The sequence below is a fragment of the Calonectris borealis genome, chromosome 1 (genome assembly GCF_964195595.1).
Source record: "Calonectris borealis chromosome 1, bCalBor7.hap1.2, whole genome shotgun sequence".
NCBI classification, from domain to species: domain Eukaryota; kingdom Metazoa; phylum Chordata; class Aves; order Procellariiformes; family Procellariidae; genus Calonectris; species Calonectris borealis.
In genome coordinates this window covers 104,785,512-104,810,518 of record NC_134312.1, presented here as the reverse complement: position 1 = coordinate 104,810,518, position 25,007 = coordinate 104,785,512, and positions in this window count along the sequence as shown.

Sequence of the window (25,007 nt, the reverse complement as noted above, 5' to 3'; positions counted from 1 at the left end):
CAGTTTATCCCCCAGGATGTTAAACTTAATTATATTGTGGCAGCCTCATCTGCTACAGGCTAGTGGTGTTGGAACTTTCATGAGTATTTCTATACAATATTGTATAACTTAGGTGGTTGTTTTCTCCTACATCACTTGATAAGAAAAGAGTGGACAATTTTCCTTTAATCTGAGCTTCCTATGAACAATAACAAAGTTACATTAGAAGTATTTTTTAATGCTTTTGCAAGTTCCCTTTCCATATCAGCCTGCAAATCCAATAGCTCAAGTGATCTCCAGTACAGGATTTCTACACAAGTTTAAAGTTTATTATGCCGCTCCTCCTCTTACTTTTTCTACTCTGTTCCATGGGATCAAGGGGCAACAGTTTTAAACTGAAGGAGGGTAGGTTTAGATTGAATATAGGGAAGAAGTTTTTTACTATCAGGGTGGTGAGACACTGAATGGGTTACCCAGAGAAGCTGTGGATGCCCCATCAGTGGAGGTGTTCAAGGTTAGGTTGGATAGAGCTTTGAGAAACCTGATCTAGTGAAAGATGTGCCTGCCCATAGCAGGGAGATTGGACTAGATGATCTTCAAAGGTCCCTTCCAACTCAAACCATTCTATGATTCTATGATCAAGAAAACAAGATCCTATATTGTCTGGGTCTCTGGAAACAACAGATAAGATTATTCTAGGAGGCAAACCATTCTCACGCTCTACGTGAAAAGGAAAACTGTCTTTGGTCAGCTTCCTCCCCAGATTTCCTAGAACAAAATTCAGCGTTCTGTGCAAGCAATATGGAGCAAGCAGACACCCAGACAGGATCCTCCGTGCTCTGAATGCTTTGGAAACTACATGATATGCAGCACACCAAGAGAAATATTTGAGAGAAGATTTGACACACAGTGCTCTAGACCCAAGACTTTAAGTCATGCATGTTTCAGACTACAGTGGTAAAAACAAAACTTGAAACACCTAGTTTTGTTTACACCCCTTGTGCATTGGCTAAAGTGGTGGAAGCCTACCTTTGTTTACAATTACCTTAGGCCCAGAAAGAGGAAAAAATGACTATTTTGACCAATTACATAATATGGTCAAATGAGATTTGTTATTAGTATGTGAAGAGCAATGTAGGCCACCTTATACTTAGACCTTGACAAGAATGACCACAGTTTCACACATATAATACTAAACCCTGATGGATCTCTGAGATCATCCAACAAAATATATACACACAAGTACCTACACACTTACACCGTAGAATTTTTCCCACAAAAACATCTGTAAGTATCACAGAATTTTGTTTTCATTACAAAAGGAAGTTCTTTGGACTATTTTGCTATGGCTGCATTAAGGGAGTGCTTCAGAGCCAATTTGAAAATAGCAGGGGCGACAGTACATTAACAAAGATCAGCCCCATGAGATTATTATGGTTTTTGCACTGCAGCCTAACGAGACATACATGAAGCTTAGATACTATTTCATAATGAAATAACAAGGTTGTGTTATTGCTGCTCAAAGGGAACACTTTAAATGTGACAAAACTGCTAATTCTAGTAGTCCAAAGGCCTTAAGGGCCATTTATTAAAAATAAAAAATAAATTGCTTCTGCCACTATATAAATCCCTAAATATACAAGGTCTTGAGGGCAGCATTTTGAAGGAGAAACATTTAAATATTTGAAGGGAAATTTGCTTAGTAGGAGACTTTGGATTTTCATTTAATTACAACAGAGCTACATGTGCCTGTCTCAAATTATGATAATATGCAGTTGAAATCAAAACTGAATATCATAAGAGATAATGCCTACACTACATCAAAACACAGTACATAGACACACTCCATTTGGAAATCACTTTTTTATTACAGCTAGTGATAATCCAAATTACCAAAGGAGAAAAGAGGACATTCTTTAAGGAAAAATTGTATCCTCTCAGTTCCATACTGCATCTAAATCCTTGGACATTCCTTGGAAATTTAAACTATAAACTAAGTTGGGTTGCCTTTTTTTTTGTTTGTTTAATTGAAAGCTGAATACCTACAAGACCTGCTAGTGGTCATTCTACAGGTGTCAGCTGACATAATTTGTTACATTGTTAACAGGCAATTCCATGCAGAACCAGTGTGGGCCAGACTCTGCTTTGATTTAAAGTTAATGCAATTTTAAAATACTTTTAAAATACTTACATAATTAATTTAACATGTAAAATCTTTGTGCTAAAAAATTGCAGAATGGGGCCTTTTAATTTAATTCTTGTCCTTCTCTGAGGACATCTATAAAGTATGTAATATTTACATACTAAAAAGACAACTTAATGATAAACATCTTACAAGTGTCTATAAAGAAAGCAGTAAATAAAAGGAACATTTAATCATAGAACAGTATTACTATCCTCATGAACTGCAGGTCTGAGCACACGGTAGTGTTCAGCCCTGCTTCTTATTAAGAGTGTCATAGTTATTATACAGTAGTATTATATTATAGTAGCACTTACTGTCAGTTTCTGACAAAGGAGAGCCTGTTGTACAATGTGCCGTAAACACACATATGAAGAGACAGCACACACTCCAAAATAATATCATATATTAATAGACAAAGCTGAAAAGATATTATCCACTGATCCGGAGTTCCCAAAGTCCCAGTTCAGTCCTCCAACCAATCATTTATATTTTTTCCAGACTATTGTAATTATGAAGTTGTAACTCTCAAATATGCTCTCTTCCCAAACAAAAGGAAATGTGATTGATATTGAGGAAAAAAAAGGGGAAAGAAGAAAATATAGACTGTAGCAAACTAAAGCTTTTTTTTGCTGTAGCAGTCCTAGAGTCTGTACACTGCATACTGAAGATTCCATAAATTCAAAGAAATAAAGAAATATCTTCCTATTTATCAAGGTTTTCTATGATCAACCATGTTTGGCCCTTGCTCAACTCCTTTCCTTTTACTGCTTCATGCTACAGCAAAAACATTATGCTGGATTTGTGACATAATTTTCATGACTGCAATAGCACATTTAGGATTACGACTTAACCAAGGGATCAAGCAGAAAATAAGCTGTGAGGATAGGCTGTGAGTTTTGCTGCTGGATAAAGCACAAATCTTCAACAGTAGTGAACAGAACATAGATGTTACTAACCAAGGACATTTACTATAAACGTTCTCACTCAAACTTGCTCCACTATGACAGCTCATTTGATCATCATGACAGGCAAGCACACAAAGCTAGAAATACCACGGGCAGCTTGACTACACCAAAAGGTAACGTGGATTTTTTTCTTTTTTTTTTTTTTTTTGGTTATTTTTGAGTTTTTGGCCCATGTGACAAAGGGGAGCAGTTCTTGCTCTGCAGAACAGGGAGACATGCTCAACTGCTAGTTCTTATTTTACCTTGATATCAGTGTACAGGTGGGGTCCTCAAGCTACCATCCTTGTACTTCACCACAGATTAAATTCTGGGCTTTAACATTTCATAGCTTATAAAGAAGTTTTAATAAGTTACCAGGCTGTCTGTATCATTTGTCAGACAGTAACAGTCCCAGAGACTTGACTATTCACCTTCAACTTGTTTTTTTTAAAGAGAATCTGAAGCTTTCATTTGATAGTAAAAGCCAGTAAGCTGTGTTCACAAATAAGAATTCTGTGTTATGAATACCTGTGCAAGTGGATAGATAGACTTTACACACCTATTCTGCTCTTTCACAGGATCAGGAATAAAGGAGCTGTGGATCACAAACACTTTTCCAGACTGCTACAAGTAAGAGTAGATGCTGACATGCAAAACTAGTTCTTTACAAGGTACAGCACTCAGGTTTAGTATGAGTTCCCAGAACCTGCTTTGGTAGTGCCTTGAGCAGACAAGGACAGCACAGTTCAACTCCTACTGGTATAATCTTCATATGTAAATGATTACTATTATATTATGCTAAACTCTGTGTACTCAGCATTTAAAAGGAGGTTTTCAGTAACAAGCTGAGCTTTTTTGCCATGTAGGATGGTAGATGCATTGGGACAGAGGAGGCTGAACATGGTGACAAAAAAAGGAAAAAAAAATACACACAGAACAATTGAAGTAAAATGCAATATTAGATTTCATAATACATATCCTGAAGGCTCCACTGGGATCCAGTCCCAAAACATTTCTGCAGTGCCAAGTTAACAACTGGAGGGCATTTGTTTTTTTCATTAAATGTAAGAGGGAAGAATAAGGTTTAAGGTAGATGCTTGGTAAATATTTAAGACACCAAACAACCCAAGTAAGGTCATCAGAATATGGCACAAAACTCTGCTGGTTTTCATAGAATAATGTCAAACTAGCAAGGGAGAGTAATTTAGGCAAAAGTCACCATCACCAGGCACAGCTGAAGTACTGTAAATTAACAACCTATATTGTTAATTTCACATTTGGAAGAAATTCAAGTTCTAAGGTGTTAGTGTCAGCTGGAGCTCATCAAACACACTGAAATGCTGCAGGGGGAAGAGTATTTTGTACCTCTCAGCTAGTGCCAAAGAAAGTAAGGTCTTCCCAGATAGATATTCACAGATTAATGCTGCGAAATCAGTCTCATTTGCAAGGAGGAAATCTATTGTTAGAGCTACTATGGTCATTTTGAAAAGCTCAGACTTGAAACTTGCAGCCAGTTCTGAAGGAACTGCCAGTAGAAATACCAACCTCATTTCAAGTATCATGCAGTACATAGATAAATAGGAAGAAAAAAGAAGAAACAGTAAGTTGTCATACCTTGAAAATTACTGAGTAAAATGCAAAAGTTGACTCCTAAACAAATGTATTACTTCTAATAGAGGAAAAATATTAAAACAATAATCCTATACCCCCCAGAATTCAAAGATTTTAAGAATCAATAAAACCACAAGCAAGCAAGTGTTTCTGTGAATAAGAATACATGCTTTATGAGAGTTTTTAGTTCTATTATTACAGATTTGTCTTACTGCTCGATGGAGAGTCCACAGCAGTTTTCATCAGAGAGAATCTCTAGAAGCAGTCCAAGGTATTTGTGCAAACCTTTAACCACGAAAGGCTCTACAACTCTAGCTGCAGTTGCTCAAAACAACAGAGCAATCCGCTCTAGCCATTTGCCTGTAATCTTTTCTATCTTATTGTATGCAGATATAACATCTAGATGCACAGTGTAAAGGCCTTTACTGCATTCCTTCCCTTTCCTGAAGTTTTGACTACCTGGGCTCAGGACTAACTGGGGAAAAAGCACAACTATATCCAGAGAAGGAAAGCCACTGAACCTCAATAACATCCACACTTCTTCCCTGAGGGCTGCTTTTAAACTGAGGCTCTCAAGATTAGCTCCAGCTGTGATTCACTGCAGCTGCATTGTAGATTTGCCACGCCCCACCATTTTCCCATTGATTCAGACTCTGCTCCTGACCCACAGATTAGCTTGCCCTTAGATCTGCCTTATCACTCTGATCTTGCCAACCAAGCTCTGAGTCTGTTTACTAGCCTGAAGCTGTCCCAGCCCAGGGGCTCCTTTCCTGGCTGGGGTCAGGGCCTGCAGCGGTGCCTGGGGATGGCCAGGCTGTGGCCAACCCCATCACCACCCCTGGCCGAACACAGCTCACCTCGCTGGGGGCTGCAGAACAGGGCCAGTGGGGGAGGAAGGGCGCCCCATTGCCCTGACAGCCCTGGGTCCCCAGTCTTTGCACAGCAGCCCACTACTACACACCCTGGCACAGAGGATCAAACGGATCATTGTTGGAGTCTCCAAAGCAATAGATAGTTACTGCAGTACTTCCTAATTTTCTGTCAAGGCAAACAGATCACATATTCCACCGTCCAGCATGCTATACATTTCCCTTGTCCTCTTCCATCCCTCCCATTTGCACACTAATAGCCTCCTCTGCAGGACTGGCCCTCTTCAGGAAGGATGCCCTCATGGAGTCACTGAGTTGACCTTCTGATTATGTACAGATACTGTTATGTGTTTGGGATTATATATAACAAATACAATCTTCCCTTCTCTCTGTGCTTTTTCAAGCCTAATGCAATTATGGAATGGGGCATTACACTCATCTTCTATCATGTCATTAGTCTGAAACTGCACCTAAATTACACTGTGCAAATTGAAAATAAGATTCTTGAAAAGATTTCAGATGTATTCCTTAGGATGAGGTAAGATCTAATGTCCTCAAAGAATTGTTCCTGAAATCCCAATAGATACATATCTGCCTCATTCAGCAGCTGGACTCCCAGGAAACCATTTTTCTACTTTCTTCAGCACAGAGAGAACACCAATGTCATAAAACTGTGATAAATCAGGGTACTGGCCCTTTTTATACTAAGACTAAATTGCAGACCTAATAAAAGCCACACAGATGTACTTGACAGGATAATAGTGAGTTAGTGCACCATTCTTCCACCACCAGAAACTTCAGGGAATGGCACAGGCTTAAGCTGCAATTTAAATGAGGACAGTGGATTCATCCTTGTCTACTCTAACTCACAGGATGCATTTCTCCTTGTACAATCATTTAAACTCATGTATGTCCTTTGGCTTCAATACATTTCCTCCAGAATCACAGTGGAGTAAGGCATACCTAGCCTGTAGGATTTAATAGAAATGGCAACAAATATAGTTATTGTAGCCAGTTCCCAAGGATTGTCTTCAAAAATGGGCTGAAATGGTTGAATTCATTGTGGTGTAAATTAGAAGACATTCAACTTGCATTAAGGTTGAATTTGACTATCAGATTTAAGAACTTATTCAAAGGAAGACATGCATTTGCTGAAAGACATTGTTTATAACTCCCAAACTAATGAGCTATGCTGGTCCTACAACAATTTAGCTGAAAGAAGAATTTAATCTGTAACTTTAATAGATAATGAGCCTTATATGCAAGCAACACCAGTAGCCATTGTACTGCAACATTTGTTTCCAACAATTTAATGCAACAATTCATTATAGCAGATAAAATTAAAAAAAAAAAAAACAAGTATCCACAAGCTCATATTTTAAAGCTTAAACACTTAGCTTTAAATAGGTTTTCAATTTAATACATAGGAAGAAATTGTGGGCAGATTTGATGTGCTAGTTCTCCATACAGAAGGTGTTTCAGTGCTAATATACTATTTAAAAAACATGCTCTATAAGTTACAGTAAGGTGGGTTTTTGAAAAAAAGCATAGGCATTTTGGTTTTCTTCCAATTAACCTTTTATGTATGTATTTGGTTGCAAAGCTCAATATGTTAAAAGAAGTTTGTATCTGGAACAGGATAAAATAAAACGGCAGCAACATATATTTATATTGTTAGAAATCAATTAGGGTGCATTCTATGTCAAATCAGTTGAGGAAAGTACTGTAGTGCTTTTTGGGCTAATAAGATTGATTCAGAGCAATCATGTCTTGTGTTTCATTGTAGAATGAGTTGTTCTGTGCTGAATCTTTGCATGTAGTGTGAGGGATGATGACACAATCGATAGTCTGTTCCCTACAAAAAATAGTTCAAAGACTCTATGTGAATAACATTATCCTATTTTCTCAAAATCCTTCCCAGCATCAAGTAGTATGGCCACAGAAAGGGATTCCAGCTGATTCTTAACATTAAAAAAATGATGAAGATTCAGCAGACCAGCAGGAAGCAGAGAAATTATGCACTCTTTCCTGAAACTGACTTGATTAAAATCAATGATCTTAGATAAAATTAAGATAACTAAGCCCTAAATTCTTAGCAATAAGTCTTGTAGAGATCTTTTCTTCTAAAAGACCAAGTAACTGCTGTCATCACAGATAAAATGAGGAGGAAGGTAGACTGTTTCTTTTTGCTTTGTTGTGGGTTTTTTCCCTGCTGATAAAATAAATATTTGTAGGATCATAAAAAAAATTAAATCTCCTTTTCTCAATTTTTTAAAAAAAGTATGCACTCACCTTTTCTGTCAATATTTTATATTTACTATTTTATTTTGCTGTAGTTTTGTTTTTAATTGCCACTTTTTTGTTACAGTTTTATTTGAATTAGATGTGTTTCCTTTATATTTTTTTAATTGTTGTACAGCAACTTTTGATTCTGAGGTAAATAGATGCTTGCTGTAATACCCATGTGTGTGTCTGGACTTAACTGCTTTATGAATGTACACCGGCTTATATTACAATAGGTTAATATTTAGTCTAAGTCTAGATCTGTATGTTCTTTTTAATGAAAGTGTTTGTCATATTCATTACTAAAATAAGGCATGATTTTTCCAGTGAAATTTTAATTTGTTTCACCAAAAAGGGCATTAAGAATCATTCACAGTAAGTTTCAAAGGTATTTAAAATATAATATAGTTATTTTAGGGTAAAAAAAGGAAAGAAGGAAGAAGAAAAGAAGGAAATTTCTACATATGGAAGATATTTTTTTCACTTTATTTTGAAGTTAATTTTTTTTTTTTGGCCCCAAAATAATTTTGTCATGTTTTCAGTTCAGCGGGAACATAAAAATAGACATAGAAATTAATTTTTATACATACAGCTTTTAAGTGCACGTAGTGACGACCATCAGTAACAAATGCCAATTATGTGTACAGCTCAAACTATTTCGATGTGCATGTGATGGATATTATGTTTAGTAGCTTTTGTTCACAGCTACTCCTCATCTATTCCTATATATTTCTAAATTGGCAGCAAGACAACCTGGAGAGAGATGCTCAGGGGGAGAAGATTTCAGAGACCAAATGGTAGAGCAGGGTCACATCAGGATGCTTGTACCAACAAGGCCTTGAAAGGGACATGAAGAACTTCTCAGGAATCTAAGGGAACCGGGAACAGTTTGTTGGAGCTTGAAAATCATAGATTTCCTGAAAGCAAGGATACATTGGGCAAGGGAAATCTGTTCATAACCTATTATTACTCCAGTTTTGTCTTCCCTAGTAGATCAGTGTTCCCCGTTAAAAAACATTAAATAGTCTACTTAATTTTCTATTAAAAAATTTTAAAAATGTTTAGCAAGCCTTTGATCTTCAGTAATTCATTTTATAGTGTAATGGAGACACAACTAGACATATCTTTCTCAAAGCTTTGGTCAACTTAGGTTAAGTGATAACAGGAGTTGTAAAATCACATTAAAAAAACTCATTAACATTTTAGTAGCTCTTTTCAACCAAATTCCAGGATCCCTGAATGGTTTCAAACCCAAACTGTGCTTTCTGAATGGACGAGAAGTACTAGCATTAACACGCAGTTTAAAAAAAAAAAAAACAAAACAAAAAAATCCAAAACCAACCAAACAAAAAAACCCACCAACCAGAACAAACACTACTTTTCATACCCAAGCTACAAAAGCTGTGTCACTTCACTTTCAAAAACAAAATTACACAAGACAGCTTGAGCCAATCTAACACCTTGTCACTGCATGCTGTCTCTGTTTACCTTGCTTTAGCTGTAACATACATCAGGTCTCTCCATGAGACAATTTCAAATGGTTTTCTGCTGGGTTAGTGGAATCAATTTTTTCAGTGGTGATCTTGAATAGAGCCTAAAAAGGGGCAGAAACATACCATGTGAAAGAGGGAAGAGGAGGAGGAGCAGCTGCATAAGAGGAAATGCATAAGAGGAAACCTCCCTATTTGGCATCAGTCAATAGTGGGACTGACTCAGGGTCTCACATAATTCCACCCGGAGAGAGATCAGGTGATAATCAATTTGACAACTTTAGTGCTTAGGATTTAACAAGCTTGAGAGAGACTTAAAGAGATTAATGTTCATTCTGATGACTAAATACATGTAAGATATATCATTTTACTAGTTGATCATAGTGTAAAGACCATCCGATGTCAGGTTTGGTTGTCAAAATTTCGGGAACACCTGAAGACTGCTGTTGGTTAGACGTAATATGACACTGCTGATAAATCATGGCTTGTCTATGATCTCAGAAGTACAAAAAGTTACTTGTTATGAGTGTGGAAGAATGTGTGCTGCCTGTTCCAATTGCAGCTCTTCAATAGCAAGAGCCTCCTCCATTTTGTAGACATCAGACTTTGTCTTAGGTACACAAACAGTAGGTCAAACAGTATTCTTGCAATATCACAACATACAACTTCTGTTGTCTCAGTTCTTACAGTTATATACGGAGACTCAGTGGAGACAGAATCACAGGAGAAATTAAAGGAAAAAATGCGCTAGTAGAAGGAAAAAAAATTTGATGAAAGGAGTTACTATCTGTATGTAATTATTTCTAGATATGTTTTTAATTGTTAAATTGCCAACATTATTTTTTAAGATGATCTAGATTTTTTTGTAAGTGAAAAGGAGAATAATTTTATAAAATGTTATTGAAATACTGTGTTTATTATTAGTGAAGTCACTGTATTATTAAAATTCTATTGGTACAGAAAAGGTGAGCCCACTAAGTTCATATGTCATTATTTAAAAACTCTTAAAAGATACATGATGTATTACACAGGAGTTTAACTTCAGAATTTTAAAAAGTTCTTATAGTATAGAAAAGCTGCAACAAGCCAACATAGAAGATTATACCAAAATGGCTTTAACTGAAGAGATTAAATCACAGCTTCCTGTATGAATTTATTTTTCTCGTATCAGCAAAGGTAAGGGGTAAGGGTATATCGCTTTAGATTATGTTAGATCATGCATATCTCAAGAATAAAGCCTATCTCATAGACCAGAGGATTGATGCAAAATAATCTTTTCAAAAATGCAAAATAAAGTAATGCGAATATGTGTCGGCACAGAGTGGGATAAAGAAGGCCAGTAACTGATGATGGGAAAAGTAACTGTAATTACACATTTTTTGGCTTTTGTCATGACTCCCTATTAAGATGTTTGCATACCTAAAGGAAAGCAATAGGAATAAAGGTGGACACTTTGAAAGAGAGTCAGCTTCTTTAATATATCCTGGTTTTCTAAATCTCATTTTTATTGGAGGGGACACACACATGGGACATTCTAAAAAAAAAAAACAACAGCCCAAACACTCAAATTATAGAACAAATTCTCATTTTCTTTATGCATGATGGTCTTGAAATCATATGAATCCAAATAGCAACCCCAGGAGTATAGTGCAGAAATATTTCAGAGGGAAGGTAACCTTTCATGGGCAACAGTTGGGGATACACAAAACAAAGGCATGGACAAATTTGAGGATTCACTGCTTAATCAACATTTTTGCTCCACAGGAATAAACATATTTGAAAATCACCACATCTATTTCAATCGTCAAGTGGATGTTGCAATTGCCAAAGGCAAGAGTCAGTCCCCTTTCCTTACATTGAACTCCATAAAATGCAGCACAGTTTCCTGGCAGAAAGCTGACGAACTTTCCGACATAGATATATTTGTGAGAATAAAGCAAACCCCACTCTCCCAACTTCTCAGTTGGGAAAAAAAAATTCAACATTTTCAGAATTCTAAGAAGGCTTATTTTCTCATTTAAAGCTGTAAATAGCTAAGTACACACACATCTTGTAAGTGGAAGCTTTTGCATTTTTTTTAACAACACTTGCAAAAAGAAAGGGAAGAATGTGGGATGATCACGTTAGAAGAATGGCTTTACATCCACTATATGATTTGTAAGAAATTAATTCATTTTGATTTAAAGTGATAAACACTTCTTTCAAAGAAAACTGTGCCAGAAAATACATCATTTTAGTTTTCCTGTTCTAAAGCAATTTACACTGAACTACTTCTCTGCAAAGTTACTGCAAACATCATTTTACAGCAACCTAAATTAAAATATTTATTATATGCAAGTGATAGTTTGTGACCTATTTCTATAGAGGTCTTCACTTTGTTCACCTATCACCTTAAGTTACATCAAAAAGTTTTTCCTTTTATCTTTCACTGAACATGCCCTAAACCAAAAAGCACTTCTATAAATCAGAATGATCAAGAAATGTGTTTGAAGTTCAATATTTTTAGCATCTCTGGCATAGTTTGTCCATATTAATATTAAAATGAAACAATCTCAGTGAACTACAGCACAATTTATGGAATAATTTAGCTCCATAAATATTTTAGCAAACACATTATTAGCTCCTGTAAGTATGTAGCTTATCTATTTGTGTGATCAAATTAACTTTCTAATGCACTGGAAAAATCTGTATCCTTCTTAATTGAATGATCAGTCCTGCTTAATGATATAGTGTATATTACGGAATTAAAATCACCTTGCTTTGTTTGTCCCTTAAAAAAAAAGGTAAGAATTTATTGCTGATATGCAGTTTCTTTGCTATGTCAGTAATCTAAGTTTGAAACATAAATTGCTCCAGATGTTTAGCTCACAAGTTGTTCTAAATTTTGAGAAATGACTATTAAACATTCAGATGGTAAATTTCTAATGTATTAGACTGGGAGTCGAGAGATTCAAGTTCTGCCTGATTCTATGCCACTTAAGATGAATTCATGTTTTTGCATGTTGTTTGTCTAACTTTTCCTCTATACTTACAGGATGAGGTTTGTGCTATCTCATCAGGAAGGAAACATGTCATTTATTGTTTTTGATTCCAAGATGGATTCCATACTTGGGCGTTACACAACCATCTCAGATATGAAAAAAACCCCAAAACATTCCAAATAAAGATATTGCAAATCTAAATCAAAGTGTGATATGTGTTCAGAAATGACATTTTATTTGACACTGTCATGCTTATCTTTCTTCCATAACCCAAAAGGAAAGCAGTAATTTAAAGGATATACAAACCAGTGTGTTCTTCTAAGCGAAGCATTCGTTACCCTTTTTTTAGCTTAATTTTATGTACCACCATTTAGAAGACCTGCTTCTTTCTTTCACTAAGTTCAGTCTACTGAAAGGGATGTTTTATTCATTTACTGATCTGACATATGAACAAATAGTTGCTCTGATAATTATTAGGATGCTCCAAAGAAAGATCATGAATTCCAGAACAAAACTGCAGGATAAGAACTTTTGTGTCTGTCCTGCTTAATCTCCTTGGCAATACAAAGGACAGAAAACAAAATAGAAAATTTGGGTATGTGATTTATTGGTTTTGGCATTGTGTTCCCCCCTCCTCCCCAAACCCTATCATCAACTATTTAACCCTTAGAAATGCTGTAATCCAGTTCCAGCCTACCTGCTGAATACCATAACACAATGTCTGTTCAGAACTTGAAAACCTTCAGCAGTGACAACTTTCAGAAATACATCATCTTCAGATGAAACCTCAAGGGCAGAAGTAAAAGAGGCAGTTGCATTGCTACCATTTCCTCAACCATCGTGGAAGATTCTGCTCACCTATTTTATACAGTCATTCCAAACCTCACTTGACTTATTTAGTTATTACCTTTATGGAGTTTTTCTCAGAGGGTGCCTAAGAAAGGTCAGTTTCTGCATCTGACAACCAGCTGTTCAGCAACGGAGAACAAATGAGATGGTGTTAACTGGCTCTTGAATGCATTATCCTGGAAGCAGGCTAGAAGGGAAGAATCATGTCTATATTTGGTGTGGATAAACTGCCTCTCTCCATCCGTCCTGAGTGGTGGAAAAGGAGGGAGGGAAACTTCTCTTGAATGAGCCTCTGCTGTCCCCCCTGCAGGGCAGCACCAACAGTCCCCCACTCTCTTTGCCCAGCTGAGGAGCACCTCAGCTCTTCTAGTGCTGCATTGCAGGTGGCAAGGAGAATAATAAAGCTGCCCACCTCTCCATCACACAGCTGCTATTTTACTTAAACCTGGACCATCTCAAGTACCTCAAGATGGCTGTGTACATCCCATTGCAGTGGCCTTCCTCAGAACATATTTTATCAAGAAACGCTGGAGCCACTGCTGCACTCTTAGCTTGGAAGCAGTCATCCTGGATCTGCAGTAGTGAGAGGTTTTCCAAGATATTCATGACTGCTACTTTCACTGACTACTTACCATGCAAAGCAACTGGGTAGCATAGGCTTCCAAAACTACTCTTTTGCTTCTTGTCAGCCCTAATAATTGTTTGCTTTCTGTACAGCAGCTGATGGCTCACCTGATCAATTCCCCGTAGTCAAATACAGTTCTGTGAATGGGATCTTTCCTCAAAGTCATGAGGAAAAATCCCAAATCATAAGCCATTCTTCTTACTTGGCTTTAGAGTTTCTCACGCAGTGAAGGTTTTTCTCTGCATAGTATCTGCAGCACTTGTTATACAAACAGAAAGTCACTAATTGATAAGGCTTGACTTATTAATTGTGCAAAGGGACCAATTACAATATATTATTAGGATGTAACTTTGTCCCTGTAGATGTTGAGACTAGAATCACAGGAAGTCAAATATTATGACAACTATTCTTTTGGGCTTGGATAAAGAGCTTGAAAGTTATTGAAATAAAATATGAATGGGTAGAAACACATATATTATATTAATGAATGAGTAGACACACATATAATATAATTAAGAGCATTAAAATAATGCAGGAGTTCCTAAAATGTGACTCATACTTCCATGTTACTAACAAAGGAAAAGAACTGCTGCTGTTAGAAGGAACAGCTGACAAAAAGAGTTGGTATACAAAAAGAACCCAAATAAATAGATAATCTTCTCAAACAAGAAAGCATGCAGCTGGATTCCCATATCAGAATATGACTATAAAGTAACATAATAGGGATGCGAAGTGCGATATAGAATACTTTGGTTTCTATTTCAAAATCTTAGAAAGGATTTCAAATAATGAAGAAATATCGCTGAGATGAAAGAAGACCATGTTCTAGATGATCATAATGTATCAGTTTTAAAAGTTCTAGATGATTATATGTCATAATTAAAACCAAAAACAGTCCTACAGATCACCTGGCACTTAACAATTGATTAAAATTTGGATAATATAAACAGATTTCTCTGCATAAAAAACTTAACTGTGTGGAACCACAAAACAGCGTGGTTCCAGAAAGCACATTCAGTCTAGAATCATAGAATCATAGAATCATTAAGGTTGGAAAAGACCTTTAAGATCATCGAGTCCAACCGTAACCCATCACCACCATGCCCACTAAACCATGTCCCTAAGCACCACATCTACACGTCTTTTAAATACTTCCAGGGATGGTCACCCAACCACTTCCCTGGGCAGCCTGTTCCAAGGCCTGACCACTCTTTCAGTAAAGAAATTTCTCCTAATGTCCAATCTAAACCTCCCTTGGCGCAACTTGAGGCCATTTCGTCTCGTCCTATCGCTTGTTACTTGGGAGAAGAGACCAACACACCCACCTCACTGCAACCTCCTTCCAGGTAGTTGTAGAGCACGATGAGGTCTCCCCTCAGCCTCCTCTTCTCCAGGCTAAACAGTCCCAGTTCCCTCAGTTGCTCCTCATAAGGCTTGTGCTCCAGGCCCATCACCAGCTTCATTGCTCTTCTCTGGACACACTCCAGCATAGGTCAATGCTACGCAACACCATGATCACCTAATGCCTGGTATGTTGCAACAGGCAATATACAAAGCATTATTTAAAGGACAGTGTAATTTTCATGCAATGTGTGTATTTATGTGGTTTTTAATTTCATAGAGCTTGCCAATGCTTCTGTTTCAATGGCTCAATATGCATTTTTCTTCCTTTGTGGCTGCTTTACCTCTATCTAGATGACATTTTACGGGTACATAAGTCCAAAAAGCAGAGACTTCTATCCATGAGTCTATGATGGACAAAAAATAGTCTCTCTAGAGTGAAATAGAAAATGAAAGCTAGAAAGATGTAAAGATAGCCAGAATTGGCATAAGTTTATTGGACCTAGCCATGTAATTCCTCTATCATCGATTTGGTCATACATTCCAATGACATAAATCCCATGTAAAAGGTTCAGCAGCAGCATGTGTTTTTAACTGTTTTGCTCAATAGGCACATAAATGCTTTTCTGCATAGGAATCTATGCAACTTTTTCCAGCCATCTTTTTGTCATATGTGAAGACTTCTGAGAAGCAGTCTGTGTTCTGAAAATAACATTTATTTAGTTAGTACACTGTAAAAATTATTTATAAAATGGGAAGGAAGAGTCTGCATTGATTAGTCTTTAAGAGTATTTATAAATACTTTCTTAACTATTTTTCTTTCGTATTTTATGCCTGCTAATGTAAGCTTTGGTGACCATAAATCATTCGTCTAAAAGAAAGTCTTCAAGGTTGCATATCCCCAGTTTTCTTCTGACTTATAATTTGATCATAATTGAATTTGAGGATTTTGGAAGAAATTGCACTGATAAATATAGCACAATCTTTTATTAGAAAATTATAATAGATCTAGTATAAATTATCTCATTTATCTTGACATTCTTGTACCTTTTTTCTTTTCCCATGTATGTAACAATTAGCTTTTGTTATTGATGCTACTGTGAATAAGACAATAGAGGTCACTGCTGATGGTGTAAGTTGAGAGCTGGCCTGAAGTTCCCTTCTTCAGAAGACACTATCATCTGTCCTTTTCAGAAAAAAGGAAATGCTGACATTTTGTAAACAAAATCAACTGGCTAAGCTGACAGCACATACAGTGTTCTGTATTCAAAGACCCTTAAAAGCTATTATCTGATGAACATTTGTGAAAAAAAAAAAATTACAATGTGTAGCGTTATATTACCATTTTAGTGAGGATATTTGCATATGGCAAAGACAGGGAGGTTTGTACACAATGCGAAGCTGACATGTTGGCATCACTAAAAAGATGTGGGCTAGTCACTTTTGAAAGGTCATTCTCCAAAGGAAATTATTTTTCTCTGTTATCTCACATACAATTGTTTAGTTTTCAAACTTTCTGAAGGCATCCGGATTTCAGTGTAATCACAATGGTACATTCCATTAACTATAAAAAAAATTATGAATGACCTTTCGTCAGGCAAAAGACATAGCACAACTGGCAGCTTTATGTATTTATCTTCAATTAGATATAAAAATGCAGCAATGCTCCAATTTTCAACTACATACTTGCACAAAGACAGTCATTTCAGCCTATGCAAATACTAAGGAAGTTTGAATATTAAATGAAAAATAAATCTATATGAAAAAGTAATGAGTGTTTAAATAAACAAATGAAAATTGATTGTGACACCTGTGAGAGGATATAGCGTATTTAAACAAACAACGCAGGAATGCAATCTGTTTATGGTCATTGCTACAATACTTGCCCTTTTTCATCAAGATTTTTGCTTCTTTGTACCATTTTTAGGTACGTGAAATATTCAAGTAGGAAAAGCCAATAGATACCCTTTATTAGTGTTCCATCAAAACACAGGCATGACTAAGGTTCATAGTATCTTCCAGACAGTCTGTCAACTGCTCCTAAACTACAGATTTGGCGAGAAGTGGACTGAGTGTTACCATCTTCCCACCTTGATCCGGATGATTTGTGCTTGCACCCCAGGGTTTCATTCCAATAGATACCTGGCTGTGAGAAGGTGGGAAGAGAGTGGGGAAAAAGGGTAGATGAAATGGTGTGCACCTAACTCTTGTCACACAGGTGGCCAGTTACAGCTTCCAATTTCAGGGTATATCTGCAGAGCAATAGCTGTTCCCCCTCTGCTCCAAAACTTCTCAGATAATCCCAGGTACTTAGAGAATTAACTGTGGTGGCAACACTCAGAACTTCATTCATTTTTATTCTATAAGCAGCTATCACTGCCGTAAAGACATGCTTTAAGAGTTTGCCAATGAAATCCGTCTGGGTCCCATCAGATTCTTTTCACACAGTATGCATACTTATGTCCAGTTCTCAACTTTCTCTTCCTTATTAAAGAATTCAGCCTTAGGCAGGGTAGGGAGATTTCTTGATAAAATACTTTGAGTTAGGTTGCAGCTCCAAGCTCTTCTGGAAGAGACGGTATACTCATTCAAAGAAGAGAACATTATTACTAAATAAATCTCAGTGAAGCAGTTCACAAATTGAATCATCTTGTGCTATGACCTGCACAAGAGGAATGGACCCTATACCTACTGAACTCATTTGACTCAATACCCACTGAAGACCATCAGTGGCCACTGCATGGAGCTCTACTCATTGTCTTTGGCCTTGGGTACATGCAAAAAATGATGAGTACATTCTGTGATGTGGAAGCCAATGTCAGTTGGGTAGTACTTGTCACTGCTTCCTGGGTTAATCTTGCCGCACACCTAGATGTTCCTTATGATAGAATCATTCATCTGAAACCATCATTCTTTATCAAATTCCAAGAAATCAAATGTGATATATTTTCAGTATTTTGTATTATTACTATCATAATACCAGTTTGTGCAGAATTATAGGATTACAGATGTATCAAAAAGCAGGAAGGATTCATCTCAGCTTGAGGATTTGTTTTACAATAACTTCCTTTCTTTTCTGACAGATACCCAACAGAGAGGAGTTCAAATACCTTTTAAAGGATCTCTGTCAAAATAAACTGATAAAAAGCAATACTGAATTAGCCCATTTCCTGGATGACCTAACTTCACTTCTTCCTTTGTCAACTCTGCCTGTTTATAGAGCACTGAAAAACAGTTCTGACATGCGGTCAGGTTAGTATTGCTAGACACATGCAAAAATATGTGCTTTTTCTTTGTAAGAGCATCCTACCTCCAAGGACCAGAATTCAAGCAGTTTGACAAAGACAAAATTGTGAAAGTAATTTAGCCACTGGAGTACTATGCCCAATGTCAATGTCTTCATTACGTTATCATCCAGCACTTACACAAATTAATTATGATTATATCAAAGAAAGCACAGATATTTGACTCTTATATCAGACTTCTGAAAATTAGCTTTTTGCAAGTAACTGCAGTGGGTAATTTCAGAATTCATATTCTAACAGTTTCTGCATATACAAATTTAGTCAGTAGAAAAGAATGGCACCAAAAAAACCGCAAACGTCAATCAAAAATTCTCAGTATCGCTATCCCAGCAGTAGCCAACCACCTTTCATATAAAAGGAACAGCTGAAACACATACTGGACTTCACAGTCTGTCTTTTCCCAATGTGAACGTAAGAGCTCTACTTCAAACAGGCTTTTGTTTGAGATTTTTTTTTTAATTTAGTTAATTTATTTGGTGGAGAAAGGGGAGAAAGATGGCTTGAAATTTGCAGGTTGAAGTAAGTGATTGACAGTGCTTGCAGTAGCAAGGCCCTTTAGAAGAAGGTTTTATGTTTGCTCCCCAAAGGAGTCAGAGTGGATTCATGTAGGGTCCTGGCAGAGTGTGTTCCCTGGCAACTTCTCTTTGACTACAAAATAAATAAAGAAAAGAAAGTGCAGTGAAAGCCTTTCTACTTTCAAATTTCAAATTCACTTGCAAATTAATTTTTTTTTGTGGTATTAATCTGCTTTCCACCTTTGCACATCATCAGTAGGTGTACTCCTTAGGCAGCATAAACAAAACAGTGTATTCATTCATTTTCACAAGATCTGTAGAAAAGTTGTTTTATTAAAGTTACAGGTAATAATGAATAGAGTCTGAAGTCCCCTAGAGGGAAATTCCCTGCCTCGTGCCAAACCTTTTGTACTACCAGTTTGATATTTCCTCTAGTGGCACAAAGCTGACAGGACTGGCACACACTGGATGGCTCACTGCCTTGGACTGTGCATTTTGGGGCAGTATAACCAGGACAGTATATAGCTCTGTTCTGTCAAGTCAGCTTTGTTAGATTACTAACACTATCCACTAAGGATAAGAGTGGCCTAGGAGCATCAATAATAGTAGCTATAACCTATATGAAAATTCGATAGATATCGAGGTGTTACAGACAGCTCCCTGCATACCCACTGGCCCTTCCCAGACAAGAAGTTGTCTTATAACACAGTTCCCAGTCTTCTCTGCCATGTATAGGAGATACAAAGAGGAGTTATTTTACTTTTCAGTAAGCCCTCCTCACTTCTTTCCCTCCCATCCAGCTTTCCTCCTCAAGACATGTTTCGATTGCTAGTGTCACATATTTTAGTGTTCATATATTCTGGTATAAGGGAAAATATATGTATTCCAAATAAAAAGATAGTTCAAACATTTTTAGGTTTATTTTTAAAAGTGTAGCATAAAATGCTTTTACAGTGCTATCTAATTTTAGAATCATAGAATCCTAGAATAATTTGGGTTGGAAGGGACCTGTAAAGGTCATCTAGTCCAAACCCCCTGTTGTAGGCAGGGTCATCTTCGCCTAGATCAGGTTGTTCCTAGCCCCATCCAGCCTGACCTTGAATGTTTCCAGGGATGGGGCATCTACCACCTCTCTGGGCAACCTGTTCCAGTGTTTCACCACCCTCACTGTAAAACATTTCTTCCTTATATCTACTCTAAATCTACCCTCTTTTAGTTTAAAACCATTCCCCCTTGTCCTGTCGCAACAGGCCCTGCTAAAAAGTTTGTCCCCATCTTTCTTATAAGCCCCATTTAAGCACTGAAAGGCTGCAATAAGGTCTCCCCAAAGCCTTCTCTTCTCCAGGTTGAATAACCCCCACTCTCTCAACCTTTCTTCGTAGGAGAGGTGTTCCATCCCCCTGATCATTTTTGTGGCCCTCCTCTGGACCCGATCCAACAGGTCCATGTCTTTCTGGTGCTGAGGACTCCAGAGCTGGATGCAGTACTCCAGGTGGGGTCTCACCAGAGCAGAGTAGAGGGGCAGAATCACCTCCCTCGACCTGCTGGCCACACTTCTTTTGATGCAGCCCAGGATACGGTTGGCCTTCTGGGCTGCGAGCGCACTTTGTCAGCTCATGTACGGTTTTTCATCCACCAACCACCATTTTGAGTGTATGTGTTAAGGTACACAGAGTTCTGTCCAGAAATTCATCAATTCTCTCTTCTTTCTGTCTTCCTTTCTTTCTGTCTTCCTTTCTCAAGTTGAACTGGAGTTGGATAATTCTTTAGGAATCTAAGTCCTCAGTCAGAATTTTGAACATATGGCATATTCTTATCACGACATCAAAATTATTTTTGTATCCTTGAAATACACATTTTCAGTATTACTAATAGTAGGATTCTCAGTTAATTTCCATTACAATCTCCACCCCTAGTCCCTCTGGGCCAGGTTATAGGGTTTAACATTGCAATTAAGCCCTCCCCTTGCTCCTAGTCTGGCTAGCAACAAGGGATTCCTGCTACAGTAATTCCCATAACATGCAACTCAAATTCTGGGTTACAACAATTTGAAGGTATTTCCATTACAATCTCCACCCCTGGTCCCTTTGGACTAAACCGTAGGGTTTAACATTGCAATGAACTCCTCCCCTTGCCCCTGCTCTGGCTTGGACTTACCCACAGACTGCAGTCCCTTAGGCGTGTACCTGCTCCAAGTGGAGCCTTATCCACGAGCCACAGTCTCTCCAGGGGTATACCTGCTGCAGCATAGACTTACCCACAGCCACAGTCGCTTTGAGGTGCGCCTGTTCCAGCGTGGCCTTCTCCATGGGCCACAATGCCTTCAGAGATAGACCTGCTCCAGCGTGACCTTACCCACAGCCACAGTCCCTCCAGAAGTGAACCTGCTCCAACATGGCCTTACCCATGGCTGCAGTCCCTCCAGGGGTGTACCTGCTCTGTCGTGGGCTTATCCATGGCCCCACACTTTGAGGTGCTCCAGCATGACCTCATGCACAGCCACTGACGCTTCAAGGTGTACCTTCTCCAGTGTGGACTTATTCTTGGGCCCGCAATCCCTTCAGAGGTATACCTGCTGTGGCACAGACAGAACCACGGTCACAGACACTTCGAGATGTACCTGCTCCGGCGTGGACTTATCCACGGCCACAGATGCTTCAGGGTATCCTGCTCCCATGTGGACTCATCCACAGGTCACAGTCCCTTCGACTCGAGTTCACACGGGAGTTCCAGCCTGTCCAGTACAGAACCAGCAGCGATGCCCTGGCCATCTGCCAGCCCAGGCACATCACCATTGCTGTTATTAAAATGTTCCCAGGCACAGCACAGTAAGATGATCAGCAGCACAGCAATACAGCAAGCAGTGACAGCAAAAAGCAGCCACTAACGAGCACTACACTCTAATATACAGTAAGGCAAGCAAGCCCCGTGGCAAGCACAGAAGCCTGCCCATTGATAGATAAACAGCAATAACAGCTATAAATTCAATCTATCACATTCCAATCAAATCTGTCATTATCTTGAACTCTTTGAGTCCCACACTGGGCACCAAAAAGGACTGTCATGGTTTAACCCCAGCTGGCAACTAAGCACCACCCAGCCGCTCGCTCACTCCCCCCCTGGTGGGATGGGGGAGAGAATCAGAAGAGTAAAAGTAAGAAAACTCGTGGGTTGAGATAAAGACAGTTTAACAGGTAAAGCAAAAGCTGCACACGCAAGCAAAGCAAAACAAGGGATTCATTCACTACTTCCTATCGGCAGGCAGGTGGTCAGCCACCTCCAGGAAAGCAGGGCTCCATCACGCGTAACGGTTACTTGGGAAGACAAACGCCATCGCTCCAGACATCCCCCCTTCCTTCTTCTTCGCCCAGCCTTATATGCTGAGCATGACGCCATATGGTATGGGATATCCCTTTGGTCAGTTGCGGTCAGCTGTCCCGGCTATGTCCCCTCCTAACTTGTTGTGCACCCCCAGCCTGCTCGCTGGTGGGGTGGTGTGGGAAGCAGAAAAGGCCTTGACTCTGTTTAAGCACTGCTCAGCAGTAACAAAAACATCCCTGTGTTATCAACACTGTTTCCAGCACAAATCCAAAACATAGCCCCATACTAGCTACTGTGAAGAAAATTAACTCTATCCCAGTGAAAACCAGCACAGAAAGTAATTCCTGTAGGCTGGTATCCACAGTTAAAAGAAAGTCTACATTCTTGTTAAAGTAAATGACTCCATCAGATATCTCTGTTTCTGGCAAGACCAGCAGAGATAAAAATTACTTTATTTAAAAAGAGAATATGCACTGAACAACATTAGATGGAAATAAAAGATGATCCAGTCTACCCTCTACAAATACATCCCCAGGCATATATGATTTCAGTCTTACACATGGTGAAAGGGTTATTGAAAACTATATTAACCATGAGGTTTTCTTTAGCACGTGAGCTAAAATGCTTCAGTACAAAACACTGATGGGTTTCACAAAATTTGATAATTTTAATAAAACTCAGACAATAAGTACTACTGGGTGAAGGTGGGTACAATATGTAGAAAGAAGGAACCGAGGCAGAATGTGGGCATGGCTAGCATCGCATCTTTTTGCTGTACTCATGAAAAATGAGCATAGTAGACCATTTTTTTCTGTCAGAAGATTCTTGCTGCCACCTTGCTTTATAAAAGTACATTTATTTAGTCAGGCAGCTGACCTCAGGAGAAAGAGAAAAGGCTTGTATAAATCTTAGAAAGAAGCAAATATTCCTTCTCTTATATTCCATAAACATTTTTAACAAAACATTTAGTGGATGAACTTATTATCAAATTAAATTTTGGATAACACACTAATGTCATTGTGGTGCCCTTCACATTACATCAGTTTATCTTATGTTGAATATTAAAACATTAGGTATAGGTCTTTTATCCCAACAATCCTCATCTGTGTATCAGTTGAAGAGAATGTTATTTCTCTAGCAATAGCAACAGGATAACACATCCCACTTGCCTTTCTTTTGACTATTGAATGGTTGCACAGCACTGAAAGGATTAAGCATTGCATAATAATCGTAATACCAAGATAAATATTACTAAGGTAAAGTACATTAAAGCTATTTCAAGGCATACTTTCTCATTTAATCTTTGTATGGAGAATCAGATTCTCAGCTCCTTTAAGAACACAGACGAAACCGGGTAAGTTTTTGGTACACTTAATAGAAAATATAAGTGTACCATTAGCATTATTATATATTAATGCTGGATATGCAAGCAGCCTAAAACTGATAGCAAGTATTTGAAAAAAGAAATATTAAAAAACCCCAATTATTTTATCTTGTTTGATTTGAACATCTGATAGCACCTGGAGTGTTCAGTGCAAATTTTTTGATCCATGATCAGTCCCTAAATAAGCATTAGCAAGATCAGTGGCTTAGATATTCCCAAATTTTTAGACCCTAAAGAACCTGTTTCACAAACACTTTCCAGTGGCTATACTTTCTCAAAAGAACAGGCCTTTGTATTTTAATTAAGTACTTATCTGAGCAAAACTATTCCTGTGTCTGAGATTTTCAATAGGGTCAATATAGTGATTATACTATCAGCATAGTATAATCCTTTCCAACACCTTTGTACCCAAAAATCAAAATTTTCTTATGTTGGCCCAATAGCTACATGAAGCATTGTTGACAAAGTTGATTGAGGTATTTTTGTGATAGAGAAAAAACCACTTTTTTTCTTGCAATCACATTACACAAGCACAAAACCAACAGTTAGGAACCTGTTGAATCAGCATTTTTACAGTTGGATAGAAGAGATTCGATTAAAATTTTCTCTAAGTAAAATTACTGGGATCTTAGCCTACTTAGTGCAGTACGAGCTTTGAACCAAAACACAGAACACAAATTTAAGAGCTACAATTGTCAAAAGAACATAATATTAATGAGGTAGTATTAGCAAGATGACAACCTTGTAAAAATCACAATATGTGTAACTCTCGATTTTTTTTTTTCGTTACCCGTATTCAAAATCCGGGGTTAAAACTTTAAAAATCTGCCACTTGTGGATCACGGCAGAGGAGAAATAGCACATATGGAAATGCTGATCTTTTCTACATGTTAACCATTTTATTTTACACACTACTTCATCTTGATTTTTTTTTTTTTTCTTCCCTATGAAGAGGGAGAATTCTTCAAGAGTTGCTGGACTTCTTGGATGTAAAATTACCAGTTTGGTATGACTGTGGGACTATAATAAAATCCGGTACAGTCCAATACTTTTGTTAGCTAGGAAATTTGAATGTCTGATGATGTTGTTAGGTCTTCACAAAATATATTTCTATAAAATATAAAATCCCTCTTCCTGTAAATTTATAAGACAACAATGCCGAATATCTTCACTTAAAAGATTTGTCAGCTGCTTCAAATGTAGCCATAAGCTCTTTGCTTTTACTACTTTTGCAATACTACAAACTTCCATGGTCAGTAGTCTCGATAGTCCTCGAATATATTTCCAGGTATGTCAGTGTAGAAGAAAAACTTATGATAGCCTAA